We start from the raw sequence: 23,673 nt of genomic DNA on the forward strand, positions 1-23,673 counted from the left end.
TTAAGTGGAGAGAAAATGTTTTGAGAAACGATGTACAAATGCGCTTTACACAATTGATGTGTGTATGGATTGGGATAACAGTTATATGAGCCCCTAATAAAATGTAAAAAAACAAAACAAAAAAAACCTGCAGATTGTTAATCACACATTTATATTTATTTCATAGATTTTTTTATTTACTAAGAAAATTAAACTATTCTGGGATTACATCTCAATATTTTTATAATTATGTAACATTAATTTTGAACATATACTCTAAGAAAATTAAAATTTTGTCTATATCAGAAATTATTCACATAGGAATAAAATCAGCAACATCTGTGGAAAGACATAAGAGAAAAGCTCAGTATTGTCTGTTGGATGATTGTTTGTCAAACTGTGGCAAAGCTATTGTGATTCTGGAAGCTATGTTACTAATATTTCAAATACCAGGAGGGTCACCTATGGTGAAAGGTTTAAGCTGAGCTTTCAGACTAAGAACTAAGGCTAGGGAGAGGAAATAGCAATCCACTTTTGGAGAATGAGACACTGAACACCTAATAAATAGCAATACAACATCTTCTGAAATACTACCAGAAGATGAGGCTGGAAGGCATTCAAAATATGACTCAAAGTAGAGTCAATTTTAATCATGTGAATGCTCACTACCATCGAGTCAATTCTGACTCATAGTGACCCGGCTGTTGATTTCCAAGACTGTGACTGTTCACAGGAGTAGAAAGCCCTGTCTTTCTCCCCAGGAGCTGCTGGTGGTTTCAAACTACCAACCATGCAGATTGCAGCCCAACAGATAAGTGCTACATCACCAGGGCTTCTAATGTTATGGATAGAGCAACCCTTTTAGGACCTTCAGTGACAAATCTGGCATAGCTCTCAATGGGAAGAAATAGCTCTAAATATCCATTAATAACGGGAATGTATTGTAGGTAGGAATGCAGAAACACTGGAAATGCACAAATTGAAATGGGACACACAAAGGTTGATATCCAGGGCATTAATGATCGGGACTGAACTGGTCTTGGCAATTTGGAGACAGACACTCATACAGTTTACTATGCCCGAAATGACAAATTCAAGAGGAATGGCACTGCGTTCATTGTCAGAGGGACATGTAAAGATCTGTCTTGAAGTACAATGCTGTATATGATAATATCTTTAAGCCTACAAGAAAGTTCACTTAATACAAATCTTATTCAAATGTATGCACCACCCACTAAAGAAGAATGAAAGAATTCTAAAAAACCTTCTTTAAGGTGAAATTGATTAAGGATATGGTCAAGATGCATTGATAATTACTGATGATTGGCATGCAGAAGTTAAAAAGAAAAAGGAAAGATAAGAATTTAGAAAATATGACCTTGGAGATAGAAATGAAGCTGGAGATCTTATGATAGACTTTTTCAAGAGCAGCAACTTCTTCACAGCACATGCATGTTTTTAAAAGCATAAACCACAACTATCCATGTGGATATCAGTAAGGAGTCAAATTTACTCCATCTTTTGAAGAAATGATGGAGAATTTCAAAACCATCAGCCATAATGAGTCCAGGAAACAACCTTGTAACTGGCCATCATTTTTCATATTTAACTTTGGGTCAAAGTTGAAGAGAATTCAAACAAATCCACAAGAACCAAATTGTAACCTTGCTCACATACCACTTGCCTTCAGAGAACATCTCAAGAACAGGTGTGATTCATTTAAAACACATGATAGAAGACATGGCAAGTTGTGGGATGACATCAAGAACATCATGCGTAAAAAAAGCAAATGTTTCTGTAAAGGGCAAGAAAGAACAATTGCTCAAGAGAAGTGTGAAAATGTAATCTGAAGGGAGCATTATAGTAGAATACACAGACAAAGAAAGAAAAATACAAAAGATAACACGGGAAGATTTGTCCAGAAATCCCGTCACCTTAATAATAAACATTCCAGAAAGAGAGAACAGAGGAAATAGAAAAGAAGGAATTATTCAAAAGATAAGCCAAGAAAATTTTCCTGAAAGATCCAAAGAGTGTCCAAAATGATGAAGAAAAGTAAAGCCACACACTCACACATCATTGTGAAATATCAAGGCATTAGGAAATAACAGAAAATCCCAATAACTTCTGGATATGGGGAATCTAGAGAAAATGATTCATATAGAGCCCGCAACAGGTAAATCACAGTTTCATATTTTCTTTAAAAATCTTAAAATAGAGTTATTTCTGAAGCAGATTATTTTCCTCTCATCCAAATGTCAATTAGGTGTTAGAGCAAAAGCAGACGTTTTAAGATATGCAAATAGTCAAGGAAATTATGTGCCTAGAATTTTCTCTTCATAAGTTATAGGATGATATCTTTCACCAAAAAAGGAAGTAACTGAAGAAAGGAAACTACGTGAGCTGGAGTGAACAGTAGATATGTGACAAGAAATAAGGGACGGTGATCCTGCGGTGACACGAAAGGAGATTAAAGCAAGCCACCCAGCAAGCCCAGAGTGGAACCCGTCCCAGCCATGCTGCAGCACACCAAGAGCTTCCTCAAGAGCATACAATTGGTGTATAGTTGCTTGTTGGGAGAAGTTTGGGAATAGATTTATGACATGTACACAGAAAAGTATGCCAGTGCACAAGGCGATGATTAATTTTAAGAAGGGGAAATGATGCAGACATGGAGATGTAATCGTAGTTCAACATATGCTTTATCTGGCAATAGTATTTTCACAGTTAAAATAATGAAAAAAATACACAATGATTTAGTAAAATGGCACTACATTGGGTGTATAAAATATGTAAGAAAGAGGGGTGACTAAGAGCATGAGTGTGTGTGTGCGCGCATGCGTGTGAAAATGTTCAGGGTCCTTACTTCCTCGTTGTGATGTTGTTGTTGTATGCTGTCGACTGTAACTCACAGTGACCCCCGTGCCCCTTAGGGTTCCTAGTCTGCAATGTTGCGGAGAGCAAATCACCAGCTCTTTTGTCCTGCCCAGTGCTGCATAGACGAGGGAAATTGGAGAGCTTAATCACTGTGATACCAGACCTCCTCCTTAGTGCGATAGTAACAGAGAAGTGCTTTGTGATTAGAAGTCATGTACTGGTGATGCAATGCTCATTTGTTGAAGAATGGGGACCTGCAAGTCTCTTCTTCTGGAAAGTTGGAAACAATGGGGGAGCTAGCGGTGGGTCACTTTTTCATAATAAGCCACATATAGCTAATTGACTCAAACGATGCACATGCAAAGGTTTGATGAACATATATATTTTAAAAGCTATACCTCTTGCTGTTCATTATTATGGTGGATAATTGCAACTTGTCAGACCACAAACCATCTGGGGGCTAGTGACTGACTTTCTCCATTTCTGGAATTCATTATGAAGTGTTTCCTGGAACCCAGATAGCTCAGGGTGCATTGGGTAAATTGCAGGTCAGGAAGAGGCAATAAAAGAACATGCAGTCACACATTTTGTCTTTGGCATAAAGAAGCAATTAAAGTTCTTCAATTTACATTATCCTCTCCTTATCTCTGGTAATAAACACATTTGAAACCTGCAAACGCTCATTTCTTTTTTTTTATGTTTACCTTTTGTTTTAATCATTTTATTGAGGGCTCATACAACTCTTATCACAATCCATACATACATCCATTGTGTCAAGCACATTTGTACATTTATTGTCATCATTCTCAAAACATTTGCCTTCTTCTACTTGAGCCCTTAATATTGGCTTCTCATTTCCCCCCTCCCTCCCCACTTCCCACTCCCTCATGAACCCTTCATAATTCATGAATTATTATTATTTTTTCATATGTTACACTGTCCGATGCCTCCCCTCACCCACTTTTCTGTGTCCATCCCCTGGGAGGAGGTTATGCGGAGATTCTTGTAATTGGTTCCCCCTTTTACATTCCCTCCACCCTCCACCCCACATTCCCTCCACCCTCCCGGTATCGCCACTCTCACCACTGGTCCTGAAGGGATCATCTGTCCTGGATTCCCTGTGTTTCCAGTTGCCACCTGCACCAATGCACATCCTCTGGTCTAGCCAGACCTACCAATTTTCTGGTCTGGCAGCAGGAGCTCCGGACGGGTGAGTCCTATCTAGTCGACATTTTCCCCGACCTCCTTCCTCTAGTTCTTAAATGCTCCTCTGCCCCCCGCCACCCCCCACCCCCCACTATCATGATTCCGACTCTACCCTACAAATCTGGCCAGACCAGAGGATGCACACTGGCACAGACAGGACCTGGAAACATAGGGAATCCAGGACAGACGAACTCCTCAGGACCAGTGGTGAGAGTCAAAGGCTCCTTTCTTGATAATAGTCTTTTCTAGTAGGTCATCCATGACTTTAGAAGTGGCCGAATGGGAGTAAATGTTAACAAAGACTTTCAATATTGGGATCTATTTCCTGCTAGTGCAGGTGGTTGCTCAGCTCAGGTGCGCATACTCAGACCTGGTCCCTCAGTTGCATGCCAAACTGCACAGAATACTGTAGCTCTTCTAGCCAGGCTGGTCACAGTTTTAAAATAGTTATCGTGCACAGCCACATACTATCCAAGCCATATATTCATATTAAACCGGTAATAAAAACAAGAAGCATAAGGAAAACTGAAATAAAATTTAAATTAGCAAAAAACAAATGTGCCTCAAAATTATCTGCACCAGTGTCACAAGTTACAGTCATGTGAGTAAATTTCTTTTTCTTTGATAAATAATTTTATGGGGACTCTTACAGATCTTATAACAATCAATTTTATCAAGCACATTTGTGCATATGTTGTTGTCATCATTTTCAAAACATTTTCTTTTCTACTTGAGCCCTTGGTATCAGTTCCTATTTTTCCCTCCCTTTCCCACCCTCCCACCCTTGTGAACCCTGGATAAATTATAAATTATTACTATTTTCACAATTTACAACGTTATCTGTCTCCCTTTACCCACATTTCTGTTGTTTGTCATCCTGGGAGGGGGGTTGCTAATACATCGATAATTGTGATCAGTTCCCTCCCCAACCTTCCCTCTATCCTCATAGTATCACTACTCCCTTTATTGTTCCTGAGGAGTTTATCTGTTCTGGATTCTGTGTGTTGAAAGCTCTTATCTGTCCTAGTGTACAGGCTCCAGTCTAACCAGATTTATAATGTAGTACTGGGGTCATGATAGTGGAAGAGAGGAAGCATTAAAAACTAGAGGAATGTCGTGTGCTTCATCAGTGCTATACTGCACCCTAACTGGCTTGTTCCTCCTGCCTTGTGACCCTTCTGTGAGGGGATGTCCAATTGTCTACAGATATCTCCACTCCAACCCCTCTTGTTTTCATTGATATGATTGTGTGTTTGTGGTCTTCTGATGCCTGATACCTGATCCATTGACAACTCATGATCACACAGGCTGGTGTGCTTCTTCCGTGTAGGCTTATTTTGCTTCCTTGCTAGATAGTTGCTTGCTTAACTTCAATCCTTTAAGACCCCAGATGCTATATCTTTTAATAGCCAGGCACCATCAGTATTCTTCACCACATATGCTTATGCACCCATTTGACTTCAATGATCATGTTGGGAAGGTGAGCATCACGCAATGCCAGGTTATTAGAACAAAGTGTTCTTGCATGGAGGGAGGACTTGAGGAGAGGCTCGATTATGTCTACTACCTTGACACTTAACATATAAGTCTATGTACATAGACCTATATCCCCATAATTATAAATTGATATGTTTACCTATCTAAATATAATATCTCTAAAAATGCCTTTTGGCTTCAAGTTCTTTCCTCTATTTCCTTTTACTTTCCTCCTGTCCCACTATCATGTTCGACCCTCATTCGGCTTTCAGTAATTCCTCTCAGCTACATTGTACTTGATCAAACCTGACCAGGCATTCTACATTTCTCCCTACCATGGATTTGAGAATCTCTTGTTGTTCCCTTGTCCCTGGTTTTGTTGGCTATCCCCTCCCTTTCCCCTACCCCAGCTACTCCCCTGTCCCCCAAAACTGTCAGTCCCATTGTCTTCTCCTTGGGATTGTTATTTTGCCTATCTTTCATAGATAGACATTTTTTAAAAGATGAACTAAAAAAGCGGGAGGAGCTATAAATAGTTCCAGGTCTCTCTGCTGACTCTGATGTATGTTTTCTGATGGAGTCTGACAGGGTGCCAAGCCCTGCCTTCTGAGTCTTAAGTCTATTTTCAGGATTCCTCGGGGACTTCAGTGCTTTGCTTCCCCTGCTGCTCTGTTGTGTTCCTTTCCTGTTTTGCCCTGGTATGGGTGGTGAGACCGACAATTTCCGCACTGTGTCTCCAGGGCTGTCCCCTGCAGTGCTGCGGGTCAGTGAGGGGCCGGCCCTAAGGTCCTCTTCAATTAAAGATGATTATATCCTTGAATTTTTTTTAAATGTTAAAAAAAAAAACAATATAGAATAAAAAGTGCAGCCAAAGTAGTTTATATATATGTGTACTAAGTAACACTACCACTTTAAATGCATTATATATGGAGAAATGCTCACAAATATCTGGCTGAAATATTCTTTTCTACTTCTTAATTTGAGAAATGAAGAGAAATAGTGGGAAAAAATAACAAGCGTTTTCCTTACCTCCAAATTCCAAACCAAATATCAATGTATGTCTATTATTGAGTAACCAAATGCATTGTTAACTTTCAGCCTATGTCTTAATATATAATTGTTTTGAAGACCAAACGTGACTGATTTTTAAAAATTATGCCTTTAACTAATATAACTAATTTTTAAAATGGATTAAGATTTACATTAAATGAGTTCACACCTCTAGAGGGTTTCACTCTGCTTCTTGTCATCTCTTAATCCTTAACCCATCATTCAATTAGGGAAAACGAAAACCTGTCCTTTCCCTTATTAAACATGCTAATAACGATTAAGGTATGAACATTTTATGATACAACCATTAAAATATTGTTACTTAAAATCACTGCTTTATCATCTATATTAAAATTAATTATTTGAGTACTTGGGAAAGAGAACCCAATGGTTCTAAACTAAACCCGGTTACTAGTTGTTGCAGAAAACTCTAGTCTTTCCTCACTGCCATATTACTTAATGTGTCAGCCAAGAGATGATGGGTGGAGCTGTTTGTTTCTTTAATATTTCTATGGCTTACTTGATATATTTAGTAATTTTATGTCTTCAGTACTTCCAGGCCTGTAGATGAGAATCCAATAGTCCCTGTCCTTAAAGATCTCACAATCAAAGTCAAGTGTACTAGTAAAGAAATCGGTATACAGCACACTCCTTTGAGAGAATGGGTCCTTTCAGAGAATTCTATGAAGGCACCCTAACTTATTTTAAGGAGCTCTGTTTATGCAGTGGCTTTGGGGTTGCTAGTTGAAAGGTCAGTTGGTCTAGCATAGCAGCTATTTCACCGAAGAAAGATAAGACAGTTGTCTCCCATAATAAAGATCTACAGCTTCCAAAATCATGTGGCGTTCTACTCTATCCTATAGGGTTGCACTTCTTCCAAAATAAATGTGTTGATTCTTATGACAATCCATATGATAGTCAATATTTTTTGCAGCACGGGGATTCAAATGCACTAACTGTTCTAATCTTCTTGTTTCTCTACCAGCTTTCACATGCATGAGATGATTAAAAATACCTTGGCTTGCATCAGACACAACTCAGTCCTCAGAGTGACCTCTTTGCTCTGGAGCACAATCAACATTCTTTGAGAATAAGTTCCTTCAAATGGTACCAACTCTTAGAGACCCCATGTACCTGGCCCTTGATTGTTATGTTCTTTCAGCCCATTGTTGCAATCACAGGGTCAGTCCACCTCCTTGAAGATCTTCCTATTTTTCACTGATCCTTTCACACTACCAAGCATGACATCATTCTCTAGGGGCTATTTATTCTGGATAACATGTCCAAAGTATGGGAGACTAAGTCTCCCCATTGTGGCTTCAAAGTCTCCCCATTCTGGCTGTACCTCCTTCAAGAGAGATTTGTTTGTTCTTCTGACAATCTGCTGTACTATCAGTAGTCTTCATCAATACCATAGTTCAAATGAAGCAATTTTGTTCTAACCTCCCTTCATTGTTGCCCAGCTTTTAACACGCAGATGAGATGATGGAGAACACATAGCTTGGGACAGGTGGACTTTAGTCCTCACAGTAACATCTTTGCTCTTTTATAGTCACTGTGCCTACTACATAAGTATTAATTATCGGAGATTATACATAAACTCAATTTTGAACGTGTATTTTGATGTTTATGTTTACTTATAAAAACATAATTTTTAAAATTGATATTTGAAATAAGACATAGTTTGTATTTTGTATTTTCTTAACTGGTGAATGATATGCTCTAGTAAAATTTTTTAGATGGAAATGACTGCAGCTTATTGACTGTCTTTTTAACTGAGAAGGACAAAAATAAAAAACACTATGGCGATCTCTTGTGAGGAGCCATGGTGTTTCAGTGGTTACGTGGGTGTCTTACCCACCAGCCACTCCACAGAAGAAGAATTTGTGGTAAACTGATCCTGTAAAGAGTTACAGCCACAGAAACCAAGGGAACAGTCTTCCTCTGTCCTTCTTGGTTGCAGTCAGTCGAAATCCACTCAACGATGGTGGGTATCGACTGATCCACGTTGTGTAAGATACACACGGAGATCTATCTGCTTCCCAGTACTATTCACTGTTACTGGTCTCTAAGTACTTCATGTGTCCTTAATACCCTTTAGACTTACTCACTACAGTAATTCTTTTACTTAATTCTATAGGAATGTGCTTTAATTTTACATACTTTCTACATTGCAAACAGTAATTTAATCCATTTCTGAGGTGATTTTTAAATAGTTGTATTTGCATATACTTCACATATCATACAATTGAATGATTAAATCATATTTAGTGCAATCATCACCACCATCAACTTCAAAACATTTTCCTCTCAGACTCTTTTTTGCTAGTTCCCCATTTCCCCCATCCTCCTGTTTCATGCCTTTACGTAGTTATTAGTCCAGTTACTCTCTGTATAGATTTACCTATCCTGGATTTCAAATACAGAAAATTATACAAAACGCAAACAGGAAGCAAGCAAACAAAGATATTGACCAAAGAAAGCAGAGAAAAACTTCAGTAGAAAATAAAACAAAAATAATATTAAAAACTGAAGCAACTTTAAAATGGGTTAAAAGGAAGATCAAATGATAAGGTATTACATTTTAACTTAACTGCATCTGCCACAATTGACTTTACTGTGCTCTCTTTCTGATAGCAAGGCTGCTATTCCCATACCTCGACTGTGGTCAGAGGAATTCAATGGAGGCTGAATCCATTTGTGAACCCACAAATTGGTTTGGCTTTCACTGTCATCCATACACACCATCACTAAGTCAACGCTGACTCACAGTGATTCCCCTGTGCATTTCTAAGACAGGAACTGTTTACAAGAAAGGCAAGTCTTTCTCCTGTAGAGCTGCAGGTGGTTTTGAACTATCAGACATGTGGATGGCAACTCAAAATATAAGCTCTGCACCATCAGGGACCCATAGCCCTCTGAAAACTGGGTTTCACAATTTAAGCTATGACGTCATTCCTTCCTTCGGATTAGGATTTTATTATTTACAATCCTTGGATCACACAGACTGGTGTGCTTCTTCCATGTAGACTTAGATGACACTTCCCTTTGATGGCTGCTTATTTAAAAATGAGCCTTTAAGATCCCGGATGCTATTGTTTCTGAGAGCCAGGCACCATATTGTTTCTTCACTATACTCCTTTTATGAAAGAATTTTGTATATAAGGAATTATTTGTCAGATATCAATTGTTTGTCATATTCAGCACCCCCATTAATCCCATTGTCCCTCTTTAATTCTTTCCCCACTGTCTGAGAATTCACCTGTATTATTATTACCCTGTTTCACTCAAGTAGAAAGGAAAAAATACCTTGATAATTATCTATGTCATGTTGAAATTTTGCTTCATTATGAATATAAACCTCACTACTCCACTTTTTTATTCTTCTCTAGAGTGACTACATCTGGTGAGAGAAGAGAGGAAAATGTAGTTATTGAATCAAATCAAGTGTTTCTCTCTCTAAAATTATCAACAAAATTCTGTCAAGAAAGATTCCACTTGGTCTTGTAGACATATGGATATCCAAGGAGCTACATAAAGGTAATAATTTTATGATAGATTTTGTGCTTCAAATGCAAATATTTTTATATTACCTTCAACTATCTTTTTTCATATTTTAGAGTAATTTTGAGCATGTGCCATTACCATTAGAAGCATGAAAAGAATTTTGTGAATGTAGGCTATTATATTTAACAAAGAAAATAATACCCTGAGATTTTAATAAGTAAATTCAATATAAAGTTAAATTTTATAATCTGTTGCTAAAGAAATAGAGTCAGGTAGCTTCTTATTAAGAATCCCTTATGACAAGCATCAGTAGAGACACCATAATAATCAGTTTGTCGGAGTGGGTGGTACTCATCTAAAAGATCGATAATTCAAACCGAACAGCTGTTCTTTGGAGAAGAGATCTGGTTCTTTGCTCCCCTAAAGATTATAGCCTAGAAAACACTTAAATTACATATCAACATTCAAATTATAATTCATTGTGTAGTGCTGCTGTCTTCTATGGTAGATTTTGAGTCAAAATTGACTCAACAAGCCACAGCAGTACACCTTCTATTATCCAATTACCACATTACAAAAAAATAATTATCTAACCATATTAATAGGGCTTGTTCACCCTTCAGCCTTTCTAGAGAAGCTTCTTTGTGCAAAGCTCTTTATAATCTGATCCTTATTTCCACTATTAATTCTATTTAGGGACCTTTTATCTTTAAGGAAATTAAGCAGGTTTTTAATTAGGGCTCATTTACATTGCCCACGGCTCTCATAGGTTGTTGTCAGTTACTGTTGATTAACGTCCCTCAGTATCATCCTGGATCTTGAGAGCCATGCTCCTTGTAAAACTAAAAGTTGTGTCTAAATGTCTTAATCCAATATAAACAGAATTATGCATATTGAAAAGTAATGAATTTCCAATGTGAGCATGTACCATTACCTTAAGTTATCTCTTTCTTAACCCGAGTTGGAAAAAAAAGTCAATATTTCTTACTTAACTTTTCTGAGTGTGACTGTGAACAATATATTTTTAACTATAAAATATATTTTATACAATCCTGATGTAAAATAATGTTGAACATAAAGCTTTCCTAAATCTACCCCAGGGTGAAGATGTGATCTTTTTAGTTTCTTAAAACCGAGCATAGTAAAGGCTTTCATTCTCTCTCAGTTGCCTTAGGGAGAAAGTCAGCAGAGGTACGGAAGGTTCCACATAATCCCTTTGACCAATGACTTCTTCACTGAAGACAAATCTGTCTTGGGATAAGTACAGCCAGAGTGCTCCTTAGAAGCAAGCATGGTGAAACATCGCTTTCATAATTTAGACATGTTATCAAACAGACTCAAAGCCAAATTCACTGCCATCAAATTAATTCCAACTCATAGTGGCCCTACAGGACAGAGTAGAACTGCCTTTGTGAGTTTCTGAGATTTTAACTCAACAGGAATGGAAAGTCTCATCTTTCTCCCCCAGAGGGGCTGGTGGTTTTGAACTAAGGTTGGCAGTCAGTGTGTAATCACTACGCTACCAGGGGGCCTCCAAAAGAGACAACCTCTTGGAAAAGGATGGTACAGTCAGTTAAAAAAGGAAGATGCTCAAAGAAGTAGATGAACACATGGGTTGCCATAATGGGTTCAAATATCACACTTGAGAGAACAGTGCCGCATTATGTAGTGTTTGGTTCTCTGGATCACAGGGTTGCTATGAGCCAGAATCACCTTGCCAGCATCTAACAACAGCAGATTGGGGGGGGGGGGGGAATCCCTAACCCCAAGTAACCTTCAAATTTCGTGTAAAAGTCCTTGCCTAAAATAAATGCTCAAAAGTTGACTCTAAAACACAATATTATTTATTAAAAAAATCACACACTCAGACAAAATCCTTTGTTCACTATCTTTTTCTCTCACTGATACCAAAGGATGCATTTGTGTCTCATTCTTTTTTCAACAATTATCACTCTTTCAACAGTGTTGGACACTGATCTCATGCCGGGCACTCTTCTAGTCTCTGAAGATGTAAAAATGAGTAAGATGCAGTAATTTCCCCCAAAGAGCTCAAATATTAACTTAAACAAAGGCATGGTAAAGACCTTGAAACTATGCAGCTGGTAAATTATTTCCTTCCATGCAAAATTTGTATTCTTCTTGCCTACCTTCAGAGTCAACCATATTTCCTGGGTTTTATTTGATCCTAATCCTGAATCAGCAGAGATCTGCATAAGATGATTTAGAAAGGCAGAATTTGCCAAGGACACCGTTCAGAGTGAGGAAAGGAGGGATGGAAACGGGGATTCAGGAGGAAGTGCGATGAGGGATGTTACATTGTAGGGATTGAAATCAATGACATGGAACAAAATATGTATGATTGTTGATCAGAAAAACTGAACTGCTCTGTAAACCTTTACCAAATACAATTTTAAAAATCCTCTTATGTTTAAAGATGATATAGGAAAGCACAGAAGAAATTTTAACTATGTTTAGAGAGGTCAAATAGGTGGCCCTCGAATTAGATTGTGAAAAATTCGTCCTTCTGGTTAATGACTAGCTAGATAGGAGAAAAACAAATTCTAATGATAGAAGGAATGCAATCACATGATAGGTACCGGTTGACGCTAAAACTGCAAGGAGGTTAACTTCTGGATTAAGGTTTTCATTTGTAAAATGAGTATGTGTACTTTATGAGGCATACTTTTATTTCATTACATTCACATAGAGCAGATAATCAACAGAATATCACAGCTGCATAAACTACTTGCCACTGAGTCCAGTCTGACTCATCTTGCTGTGGAGTGCCATCAAGTGGGCTCCCCCTCAGAAGGAAGCTCTGCCCAGTTTTGCACCACCACCACTATTGTTTTCTCGTCTATGGGTCTAGCTGTGAGGATTTGGGCTCATTCACAGAGCTGCAATCCATTCTGAAGTCTTTGATCTTCCTCAGAAAGTCCTTCAAGCCGTCCTCACTTTCAGCACATTACTGCCTGGTAAGGAGCCTTCCTCCCATTCTGTTGCAGTATCTAACTTCATTTACCTCAAGTTCTTGGCTCAGCATACAGATTGAATAAGTACAGTGAAAGGATACAACCCAAACACATTTTTTTTTCTGATTTTAAACCACAGAGTATTTCTTGTTCTGTTCAAAGTACTGCCTCTGGATATATGCTCAGGTTCAGTGTATGTACAATTACCTGTTCTAGAATCCTCCGTTTTTAAAAGATTATCCATCGTTTTTTAGGATGTATACTATCAAATGCCTTTGCATGGTCAATGAGCACACAAGTCAACAGTTGTCTGGTATTCTCTGCCTTCCGTCACGATGCAGCTGGTGTCGCCCAAAATATCCCTCCTTCCATGTTGTATCTTGAATACAGCTTGAGTTCCCGCAACTTCCTCGTCCATGTACTATGTAAAAATTGAATTCAATGGTTAATTGCCTTGAGCAAAATTTTACTTGCATGTTATATGAATGATATTGTTTGATAATTTTCACATTCAGCTGGTTCACTTTTCCTCATAATGGGCACACATATGGAGCTTTTCCAGTGGGGTTGTCCAGAGAGCTGTCTTCTATATTTCTTGGCATTGATGAATGGCTGCTGTCAGCACTGCATCAGTTGGTTGAATCTGTTGCTTTCTGGAGCCTTGCTGATGGCTAACACCTTGAATGCATTTGGAACTTCTTTTAATGCCATTGGTTCTTAATCGTATGCTACCTTTGGAAATGTCAACCAATTCTTATTGGTACATCACTCTGTGTATTCCTTTAATCTTCTTTGATGTTTCCTGTATAATTCAGTATTTGGCTCATAAAATTAGTTAAACGTGATCTGAGGCCTTGTGGATTGTTATTGTTGTTGTTTTAAATTCTTTCAGCATGAGATATGCTGAATGTGTTCTTCCTCTCTGGTTCTCGAATCCCAGATGTTGGCACATTTTATTATCATGCTTTGCCTTATCTAGCTGCCAAGTGAAATTTTCTGTCCAGCTCCTCGTCTTCATCTTTCTCTCGTCTTCTTTAGCTCTTCTGTATTCAAGAGGTAATTTCAAGGTTTCTTCTGGCATCCCTTTCAGTCTGTACTTTCAATTTAGTGACCCTCTGCTTTTTCATGTATGATTTTCTTGATGTCATCTTATAACTTGTCTCATCTTAGTGTTCAATAGGTCATTGGTATTCAATACTTCAAATATATTTTTGAGATTGTCTCCAATTCAGGTGGTGTATGCAAAAAATGGATCATTACAATGATGGATTGACAGAATTACTGCAACAATAGGCTAACACTAACAACAATGGTGAGGATGATGCAGGACCAGGTTGTGCCACCTAACAACAACATGCGCAAGATTGTATTTGACGCTTGTGAATGTTTAATTTTTTTTCTTCTACTTTAATCTGAATTGATGGTCTGTATCAACCACAGGCCTCTGGCCTTGGTTGGCTGATGATATTGAGCATCTTCATGGTCTCTTCCCACCAATGTAGTCAATTGGATTCTTATTCTATTTGGTGATGTCCATTTTATAGTCTCCATTTATGTTGTTTTTTAAAAAAATAATTTACAGTGAAGAAGTACCTGTAAAATTTTATCTTAAGATCTTGAGCTTTATTCCTCTCATCAAAGCCAGCTTTTTCTAATTACTAATCTTTGTTTCTAACTTTCACATTCCAACCACTAATTACCAATGTATCTTGATTGCATGTTTGATCAGTTTTAGACCGAGGAAGATGGTAGAATTCTTCAGTTTCTTTATCACTAGCTTTAAAGATTGTTGTATAAATTTGGATAACAGTTCTTTTAACTGGATTTCTTTGTAGACATAAAGATCTGATTCTATAATATACAGTATTGGACTTCAAGATAGCTCTTGAAATGTTCATTTTGAGCTTAAATGGGATACCATTTCTCTTGAATTTATTATTCCTTGTGTAGTAAACTATGTAATTGTCCACGTCAAAATGGTCAATACCAGTCCATTTCAGCTCACTAATGCCTCAAATTAGTCTCCATGCATGGCATTTTATGTTTAAAGACTTCCACCTCTTCTAGAGCCATGCTTCATTCATTCCACATTCTGAAAATTAAGGAATGTTTGCTGTTATTTCTTCTCATTTTGAGTCATGTCCCATCCACAGTCGAAGGTCCCAGACGCGGTGCTCGGTCTACATCATTAAAGTCAACTCTACATCGAGGAGGCAGCTCTTCCGCAGTCATATTTTGAGTGCCTTTCAGTATCGGTGGCTGATCTTAGGGAATTATGTCAGAGAGAGTTGTGCTGCTGTACGTTGATTTCCAGTGATTAATCCCTCAGGAGTGGACCACCTGATCTCTCTTACTCAGCTCATTCTTTCCTACTCCTCTCTTTGTCTAGAACATCTGCTGACCCCTGTTCATCATGGGTGACTTTGCTGGCATTTGGAATGCCAATGGCAAGGGCCTACCTTCCAGCATTGCAGTGATAAATAGGCCACCACAGTATGACAAAGTGACACATGAAGGGTGGTTTCTGACCCACAGAGACCCATAGAGCAGACCTTCCCTACAGGGTTTTCAAGGTCACAGATCTTGACAGAGCAAACTACCACATCTTTCTCCCATGGAGTGATTTATGGTTTGAACTGCTGATCATTTGGTTCACAGTCAAGTACTTTAACCCCTGCACCACCAGATGTAGTTTAAAATTCTGTTAAGGTCTCTTACTCCTAAAAGTAAGAGACTTTCATTTATTTGCCAATCACCTTTTCTGCCGGACTACCTAGAACAATATCAGTGACCAATATGTTGATTGTAATTCATGGCAACCCCACATGTTTCATGGTAGAACTGCTTGCTATAAGGTTATCATGGTTGTGACCTTTCAAATTAGATTGTCAGCCCTTTCTTCCATGGTGCCTTTGGGGATTTCAAAGCCAACCTTTAGGTTAGTAGCCTGGAAGTTAATTGTTTCTACCACCCAGAGACGCCTATCTTTAATGTCTAGCATTATTATATTTAATTGATTTGAATTTTATTTACTGTTATGCAGTTTTTCAAATATAGATTCTCATATTGCTTTTGCCCCACTCTTTACATTATCACTTAAATGTAGACATGTAAGGCCCCTTAAAGAACCCTCATAGTGTAGTGGCTTACTCGTTGAGCTGTTAATCACAGGGTCAGCAGTTCAAATCCACTGGGTGCTCCATAAGATAAACATGAAGCTTTCTGCTCCTGTAAAAACTTACAGCCTCAGAAACTGCCCTACGGGATTCTGCAGAAGGGACTCAATGGCAATGAGGGGCCCTTAGTACCAAGTACCGTTGCTAAGCAGCAACGGTTGCACACACCCCTAAATCCTTTCCCTTCAATAACTCTCACTTCTTCCTCTTCCTGCGATTCTCCAAACCCCCACATGCCATATTTTCTGGCTTCTACAACATCTAGTTTCCTGTAGCATCCCTGTTAAGGAGGACTTTTTGGCCTGCTCTTATGGGAGAAATAAAAATGCCATCAAACAAGATTTAGATTTAGGGCATTTTTTGTCCTAGTGTGTCCCAATTAGCCACTGTGATTGCTGAGCCATGAACACCTGTGGTGTCTCTGCAGCTGGCACTCTAGGAAATCCAATTTCCTCTGAACTAGAGCCCAAAGAGAAAAATCACACTCTGCATTCAATTCCCATGCTAAAGACTTTACTTAAAATAAAATCAATAACTGTTTCCCAAAAAACTTCATGAATTGTATTCAGTGGGAACTATTGAAAAAAAAATATCCTGTGTCCATGAGGAAGAATTTGCTGGAATAGGTCCAACTTTATAAATTTACGTTTGTTAACCCATTGTTACAAGTTTATTTTAAAGTAGATAAAAATTCTGTTAGATTTGAGTCATTGCCAATAACTGTCTGTATGCCTTTGGGGAACATCATTTTTTGTTTCTTTTTGTGTGAAATAGCCTCAAAGGACGAGGACAAAGACAATTGAGATGGATTACTACTCAAGCCACTGGCTTAGAGTCAATTCCAACTCACAGTGACCCTCTCTATGGTTCCCCAGGCTTTAAATCATTATCGGAACAAACAGCTACATCTTTCTCCCTCAGAGCATCTGGTGAATTTGAACTGCAAACCTTGTAGTTAGCAGTTCAACACTCATCTGACAGCGCCACTCGGACTCCATATTGAGATGAACTACATGACACCATGGGTGGTTCTGAATCAGAATCAACTTGATGGCAGTGAGAGGGAGAGACAGTTATTTTTATATTAGCTAAGCAGTTTTTTAATATCCACTCTGGATTCCCCATTCAAACTTCTCCTATTAGAAATCCATGACTGTTAAGAAAACTGTCTTGTGGCCTTCATTTGGTGTAGATACTATTGCTGTGGGTTAAGCTTAGTAATTTTATATCATTTTCATATTTACTCCTTAATAATAATTTACCTTATTTGTTGCATTTAATTTTGCATGACACATTTACTTATTTATTGATTAAGATCCACTATTATTATTAAGTTTGCAGATTCAAAATATTCTCTAGTAGTATTTTCCACTTAAGCCCTTTTTCAGATATCTTTGGTAACTGTCTTCTATAAGTAGTTAGGTAAATTTTTGTTTAAAAAAATAATGTGTTAAAGTTGTAATGTTCTATCAAGACATGTAACTGTATTCATATGCTAAACCTTATAAAATATCTGTCCAAAGAACACATGTTTACTGATGCATGCTCTTTTGCCACACATTTTGAGATTTCTCATGAAGTCACACAGGTTCTAGAATATCCTTCAGCAATAAAATTTAGGGGAGGCAGAGTGAAATTATTATCCTCAAATGTCCCATTTTCTTTAGCCTATGAATATCTTCTAATTTGACCAGGCTAAAAATCATATTAGCCTGTAGCTCATAGGGTTGCTTTCATGAATAATTTTTAAATATGAAGGTAGAAATTAATAGACATTTTCCAAAGCATAATCAATAACATATGTAGGACCAGGAAAGAATTTTAAATTTAAAAGATAATTTGAAGTGAAATGAATACATTTAAGACCGTGAAAAGATGGAAAATTTTGTTGTGCATTTCTTTAGTGTTATATAGCCAAATAAAACTTATAATGAGTGGAGTAAATGGCTTATTCAAACACAAAAACAAAGACAAAAACCTCATTGCTTTAGATGTGATTGGGACGCATAGTGAACCTATGAAACTGGGGAAACTGCCCCAGAGGGTTTCCAAGGCAGTGGTCTTTATGGAAACATGCATCCTTTCCCCCACAAAACAATGAGAGCTTGAGTCACCAACCTGTCATTTTGCAGCCAATTGCCCCTTTATGAATGGCTTATTACCTTATTAAATTTAACACATAAACAAAAACATTAGCTAAAAGTAGGCAAAGGATCTAGGAAAATTGTTCATAGACAATACAAATACTTTCATATTTGAAAAGATGCACAACTTCATTATCTAATTTATTAAAATTAAAACTATATGCCATAGCATTGTTTACATTATCAGTTGTACCATAAAAGACTGAAGTAATAGTATTTCTGAACATGTGGGTTAGAGACATTCCTGTGCATTGTTGATTGAATTGGAAATTATTTCCACCTCTATGGAGGGCAATTTAATGAAAATAATGAAATTAAAACTGCACATGCCATTTGTGTTAGTAACTATACTACTAGATATTGAGCACACGAACCCACTTGAGCAAAGTTACTAGCGGTAAATGGTAAACAGCATCCAGTGCAGGTGTTAGGAAAGAGGCCTCTGAAGCCTATTGCTTGATTCAGATCCTGGCTCCACCCCACACGCAAACTGCTTGACATCTGTTGCCTTGGGTTCTCGTGTGTCCACAATAATCATAGCAGAAGTATCTAATTTTGAGAATTGTGAGAGAAATGAATGTGCTTGTTATATTTATGCAAAGAAATGTGTGCCTATATGTAGTGTGTATAGGTAGTGTGTGTGTGTGTGTGTGTGTGTGTGAATACCAGAACTTTTTTTTCAAAGCTCTGTATTTATTTTTTTGTTACAAAACAACTTTAGCACCTTCAAAGCACTTCCCATGACACTTAATCCATTCATCAAATCTGCGATTCCATTCTTGGAAGCATTTTTTCAAACTCGTGTGTTTGGATGGCTGACAACACCTCCCTTGTTATTTTCTTCACCTCTTCTACATAGTCAACTCGCTTTCCTTTCATGCCTCTCTTCATTAACAGAAACAAAAAGGAGTCACACAGAGCGAGGTCAAGCGAGTAAGGTGTGTAGAGCAAAAGCGGCATGTTATTTTTTGCCAAAAACTGACACACTGAGATAGCGGCATGAGCAGGTGTTTTATGTGATGGCAAAATCACTCCCCAGACTGCCACAAATCAGGCCTTTTTTAATCACACACACTAACACAACTTTTCAGAACCTCTAAATAGAAAGTTTGATTAACAGTCTGACATGGTGGAACAAACTCCAAATGCACTATCCCCCTCACATCAAAAAAAAAAAGAAATGAGCATCGTCTTGATCTTTGATTTCACATGATGAGCTTTTGGGGGATGAGGTGACAATGGCATCTTCCACTGGTTTGATAGATGTTTGCTTTTGGGGGTCGTAAGAATAGCACCATGTCTCATCATCAGTAATGACCTTGGAATCTGGGTCACTTCAGAGCTGTTCTTTCAAAGCCAGGCACGTTTCCACACAACTGTGTTTTTCCTGGTCAGTCAGAAGTCCAGCACACATTTTGCAGTGAACCTTCTCATTCTCAAATATTTCATTAAAATTTGGTGAATCGAGCTCCAAAATAGTCCAGATAACTTCCCCATCTCATCAAGTTGGTCCTCAAGCATGAGTGCACAAATTTTGTCAACATTTCAATCCATTCAGGAAGTGTATACACAGATATCCAGAGCAAGGCTTGTCATCAATCAACACTTCACCTTTATTGAAACAAAAAAACCAGTTGTACACTTGAGTTTTTCCCATCGTACTGTCCTTATAAGCTGTGTTCAACATCACAACAGATTCTGCAGCATATTTTCCTGAGCAGGGAAAAAAATTCACAGCTGCACGCTGCTCTCTTTAATCAGCGATCACACACAAAAACAAGGCTGAGGGGGGTCGGAGTAGAAACCCAAAATGCATCTGTAGACAATAGGACATCACCTCACAGAAGGGTCCGAAAGAAGGATGAGTCAGCCAGGATCCAGTATAGCACTGATGCAACACACAATGTTCCTCTGGTTCCTTGAAGCTTCCTCACCCCACTATCATAACCCCAGTCCTGCCTTTCACTGCGGGCTAGACCAGAGCATGTTCACTGGTACAGAGAAGAGCTCAGGACACACAGAATCCAGGTCAGATAAACCCCTTCGGAAGAGAAATGCGAGTAGTGATATCAGGAAGGTAGGGAGGAAGGTGGGGGGAGGAGGGGAAGAAAGGGCAACCAACTGCAATGAACCCCCCACCCTCACCCCAGGGGGGTGAACAACAGAAACATGGGTGAAGGGAGACAGCGGTCAGTGTAAAATATGAAAATAATCATATCTAGTGGGGAAAAAAAATGCATCCTATGAAAGCTCTTCCCAACGGAGTTTTTTGAGAGAGAGACATGGAAGTATCGTGGGTCATAGGCTGCTAACTGCAAGGTCAATGATTCAAACCCACCAGCTGTTCCTTGAGAAAAGATGACTCTCTGCTCCCATAAAGATTTATAGTCTCGGGTCTGACCTATCTGTTTTTTGCCAATAACCTTGTCACCCTTGCAGCCCACAGGATGAGGAATGGCTAGGGTGGGGCCGTGGGCCCATCCCAGGGTGGGGATGGGCACAGGCACTAAGATGTCCAACCAAGTGGTCTGCTGGGAAGCCGGTCACAAAGACAGCTGGTACACAGCCTCAGGACCTCAGCTGAATTTACAACTAGAATGTTGACTTTCATGAGTACAGTCAACAAAATGACCTCGCTTGAGCCATTATTGCACCCCAGGCAGGATATACGTACTGTGGGTCTTGTGCTGCCCATGTTTACAAACAAGTGGATCCATCTATTATGCTTAGAAAAAAATTTTCATCCTTAGGCCTTCTGAGCATGTGCCCCTCTCTAGATGTGCACTTTCCAGTGTGGATATAAACAGAAAACTTCTGTATGACCTTCTATGGACCAAAAAATTTACAGAGAAATATGGAAAACAGGAATGTGTGAATGCATGTCTCTGCAGATAGATGAAGATGAACACAGCATTGAAGTGCCTTTTCCTTATACATCCAAAGCCATGGAAAGCCGTAAGGAGGAGCTTACCATTATTTCTGTACTGGTTGGATCTCTGAGTGAGTCACAATAACAGGAATTCATAAAACTCGTCAGTGTATAACTAGCGGATCCTACTCATCTCCTGGTGGTTTCTTCTGATTTCTGCCACTTGGGTCAAAGATTCCATTACAGTTACTCTGATGAACCCCAGGGGAGATTTATAGGTCCATTGAACATCTAGATCAAATGGACATCCATATGGCAGAACAATTGGGCCCCATATCTTTTGGAAATGACTTGAAGAAATACCAAAATACAATATGAGAAACACATTCCTTTAGGGTGATTTTAAATGCTATCATGGAGCTCCAGAAGAAAGGCATGCATCTGAGCTTTTCCTCTGTGCATTGGGCCCAGTCAAGCCAGTGTAGAAGCTGGTCAGAGAGTGCAGCGAGCTAAGCAGCTGGAGCACTCCCGATCCACTGATGCTCTGACACCTCCAGGACGCCAGCTGCACATGTTCACACCCACCCGGGTCGCAGGCTCGCCCTTACAAAGATGCTCTTTCTGCTATGGGGGCATGCTGAAACCTCAACCTAATAGAACCTTTCTTCTCTTCTTTTATAGTAGGTGTAGTCCTGCAACTACATAATTTCAGCTCATTTTAAAAATGCTTCGTTGTTTAGGGCAGTGGAAGGAAGGCTGGCATAACAATATTTGGCTCAAAAAAGATGGCAGTGTAAACGCCCAACTGTGGCAGGTTGTTGAAACTCTTGCACTCCTTGCCAACTTTTGTATATATATATTCCACTTTCAGAATAGTTTTGCAAATTGTTTGCAAACAAACAAAGAAATGAGTGGAAGCTTTTAATAAAGAAATGGCATTTATAAGTGATCTGAATTAAAATATAATAAATTTCCAGTGATAGTTGATTATTACACGTGTTGTACAACAGATACCTTCTATTTTAGTTGTTAATAAAGGGCTGCACAACTAATAAAACAGAAAAGATTTACGATCTCAGAACTCCTATATAAGCTTGATATTACTCATCATTGACTCCATAGCAGAGGCTTTGATTGACTTAACACAAAGCAAACCAAACTCGCTGCTTGGTTTGAATCGCTGATGACTCAGAGCAATGCATAGGACTGGGTAGGACTGAGAGCTTCCCAAACCTCAATGGTTTGCGGGAGTAAAAAGTCTTTTCTCCTGCAGAGTGGCTGGTGGTTTTGAACTGCTGGTCTTTCAATTCACAGCCAGTGCATAACACCACTCCACCAAGGCTCCCATATTTACCTAGTCCACTATACATTGTTAAATGAAAATTTCAGGGTGCAAAACCATATGTACATTGTTACCATTTTTATGTTGAATAAAAATATGTTTATAGCACACAGGCTTGTCACAGGAAAATATTAGAAGAGTTTGGAAACAGTTTATTTGCTTCTGGGAAATGACACAGAGAAATACCCTTTGATAAATGAGAATATTGTGCAAGATATATGCATATTCCTCTTTTTAAATTAATTATTTAGGTTGTAGTCACTAAATACTTATGAAGAGACTATGTTCATAAAATAATAATAATTTATAATATATCAAGGGTTCATGAGGGAGGGGGAGAGGGAGGGGGGAAAATGAGAAGCTGATACCCAGGGCTCAAGTAGAAAGCAAATGTTTTGAGAATGATGAGGGCAACAAATGTGCAAAGTGCTTGATGCAATGGATGTATATATGGATTGTGATAAGAGCTGTACAAGCCCCCAATAAAATGATTTTAAAAATAGAAGGAGAGACTATAGTAAGTCTCTATAGTAAGCCTACAAAGAGTAATAAGATACAAAACTCTATAGTCAGAAAGAATGAATATTTCCATTCAAATTTAAGATGTATTCCCTAAAGGGGTTAAAAGCAACCGGGCAGCAAAGCATCATAGAAAGGAATGGAGAGCGTGCTATCAGTGCCCCACACAGAGAGATAGCAGGCCCCGGTGAAAAAGAAGCACCTGCTGGTGTTGGAGACATGAGGAGATGGGTGCTTTGATGATGATCTTGGAGTTATCCAAGGTCCTTGCACAGCCCCTTATATCCCCTCTGCACTGCCTGGGGGATGTTCCTCTCCCTGGCCCTCTCCCGCCCTGCTTTCTGTTCCAGGGCCTGCTGGGTCAGCACTTTATGAAAGGGCAGGCAAAATCAATCCCAGCAACGCAGTCTGCCTGCTAGAAGCCTGTTCCAGAAACGGTAATATCTGCATCAGTGATTGATGAGGCTAATCTCCTCATCGTTTCATGGGAGATTTACATGCATAACTCTTATTAGTGTTAATGTGAGTCTCTTGCATAAATCTTACATGCTGGGTT

The 23,673-nt window shown here is 38.7% G+C and overlaps 1 protein-coding gene and 1 pseudogene across 19 annotated transcripts in view; both read left to right on the plus strand.

Annotated features, from left to right (window-relative positions):
- MYT1L (myelin transcription factor 1 like) overlaps positions 1-23,673 on the plus strand; it is a 723,101-nt gene that overhangs the window by 338,255 nt on the left and 361,173 nt on the right. For all 19 annotated transcript variants that reach the window (XM_045294233.1, XM_045294236.1, XM_045294234.1 and 16 more), the window contains exon 4: positions 9,981-10,128. The gene's annotated coding sequence lies outside the window, so the exon portion shown is untranslated. The remainder of the gene's footprint in view (positions 1-9,980; positions 10,129-23,673) is intronic.
- LOC101660898 lies at positions 21,054-21,796 on the plus strand (annotated as a pseudogene).

Source organism: Echinops telfairi, unplaced genomic scaffold (genome assembly GCF_000313985.2).
Source record: "Echinops telfairi isolate 266 unplaced genomic scaffold, ASM31398v2 ScPeMD7_3509;HRSCAF=4178, whole genome shotgun sequence".
NCBI lineage: Eukaryota > Metazoa > Chordata > Mammalia > Afrosoricida > Tenrecidae > Echinops > Echinops telfairi.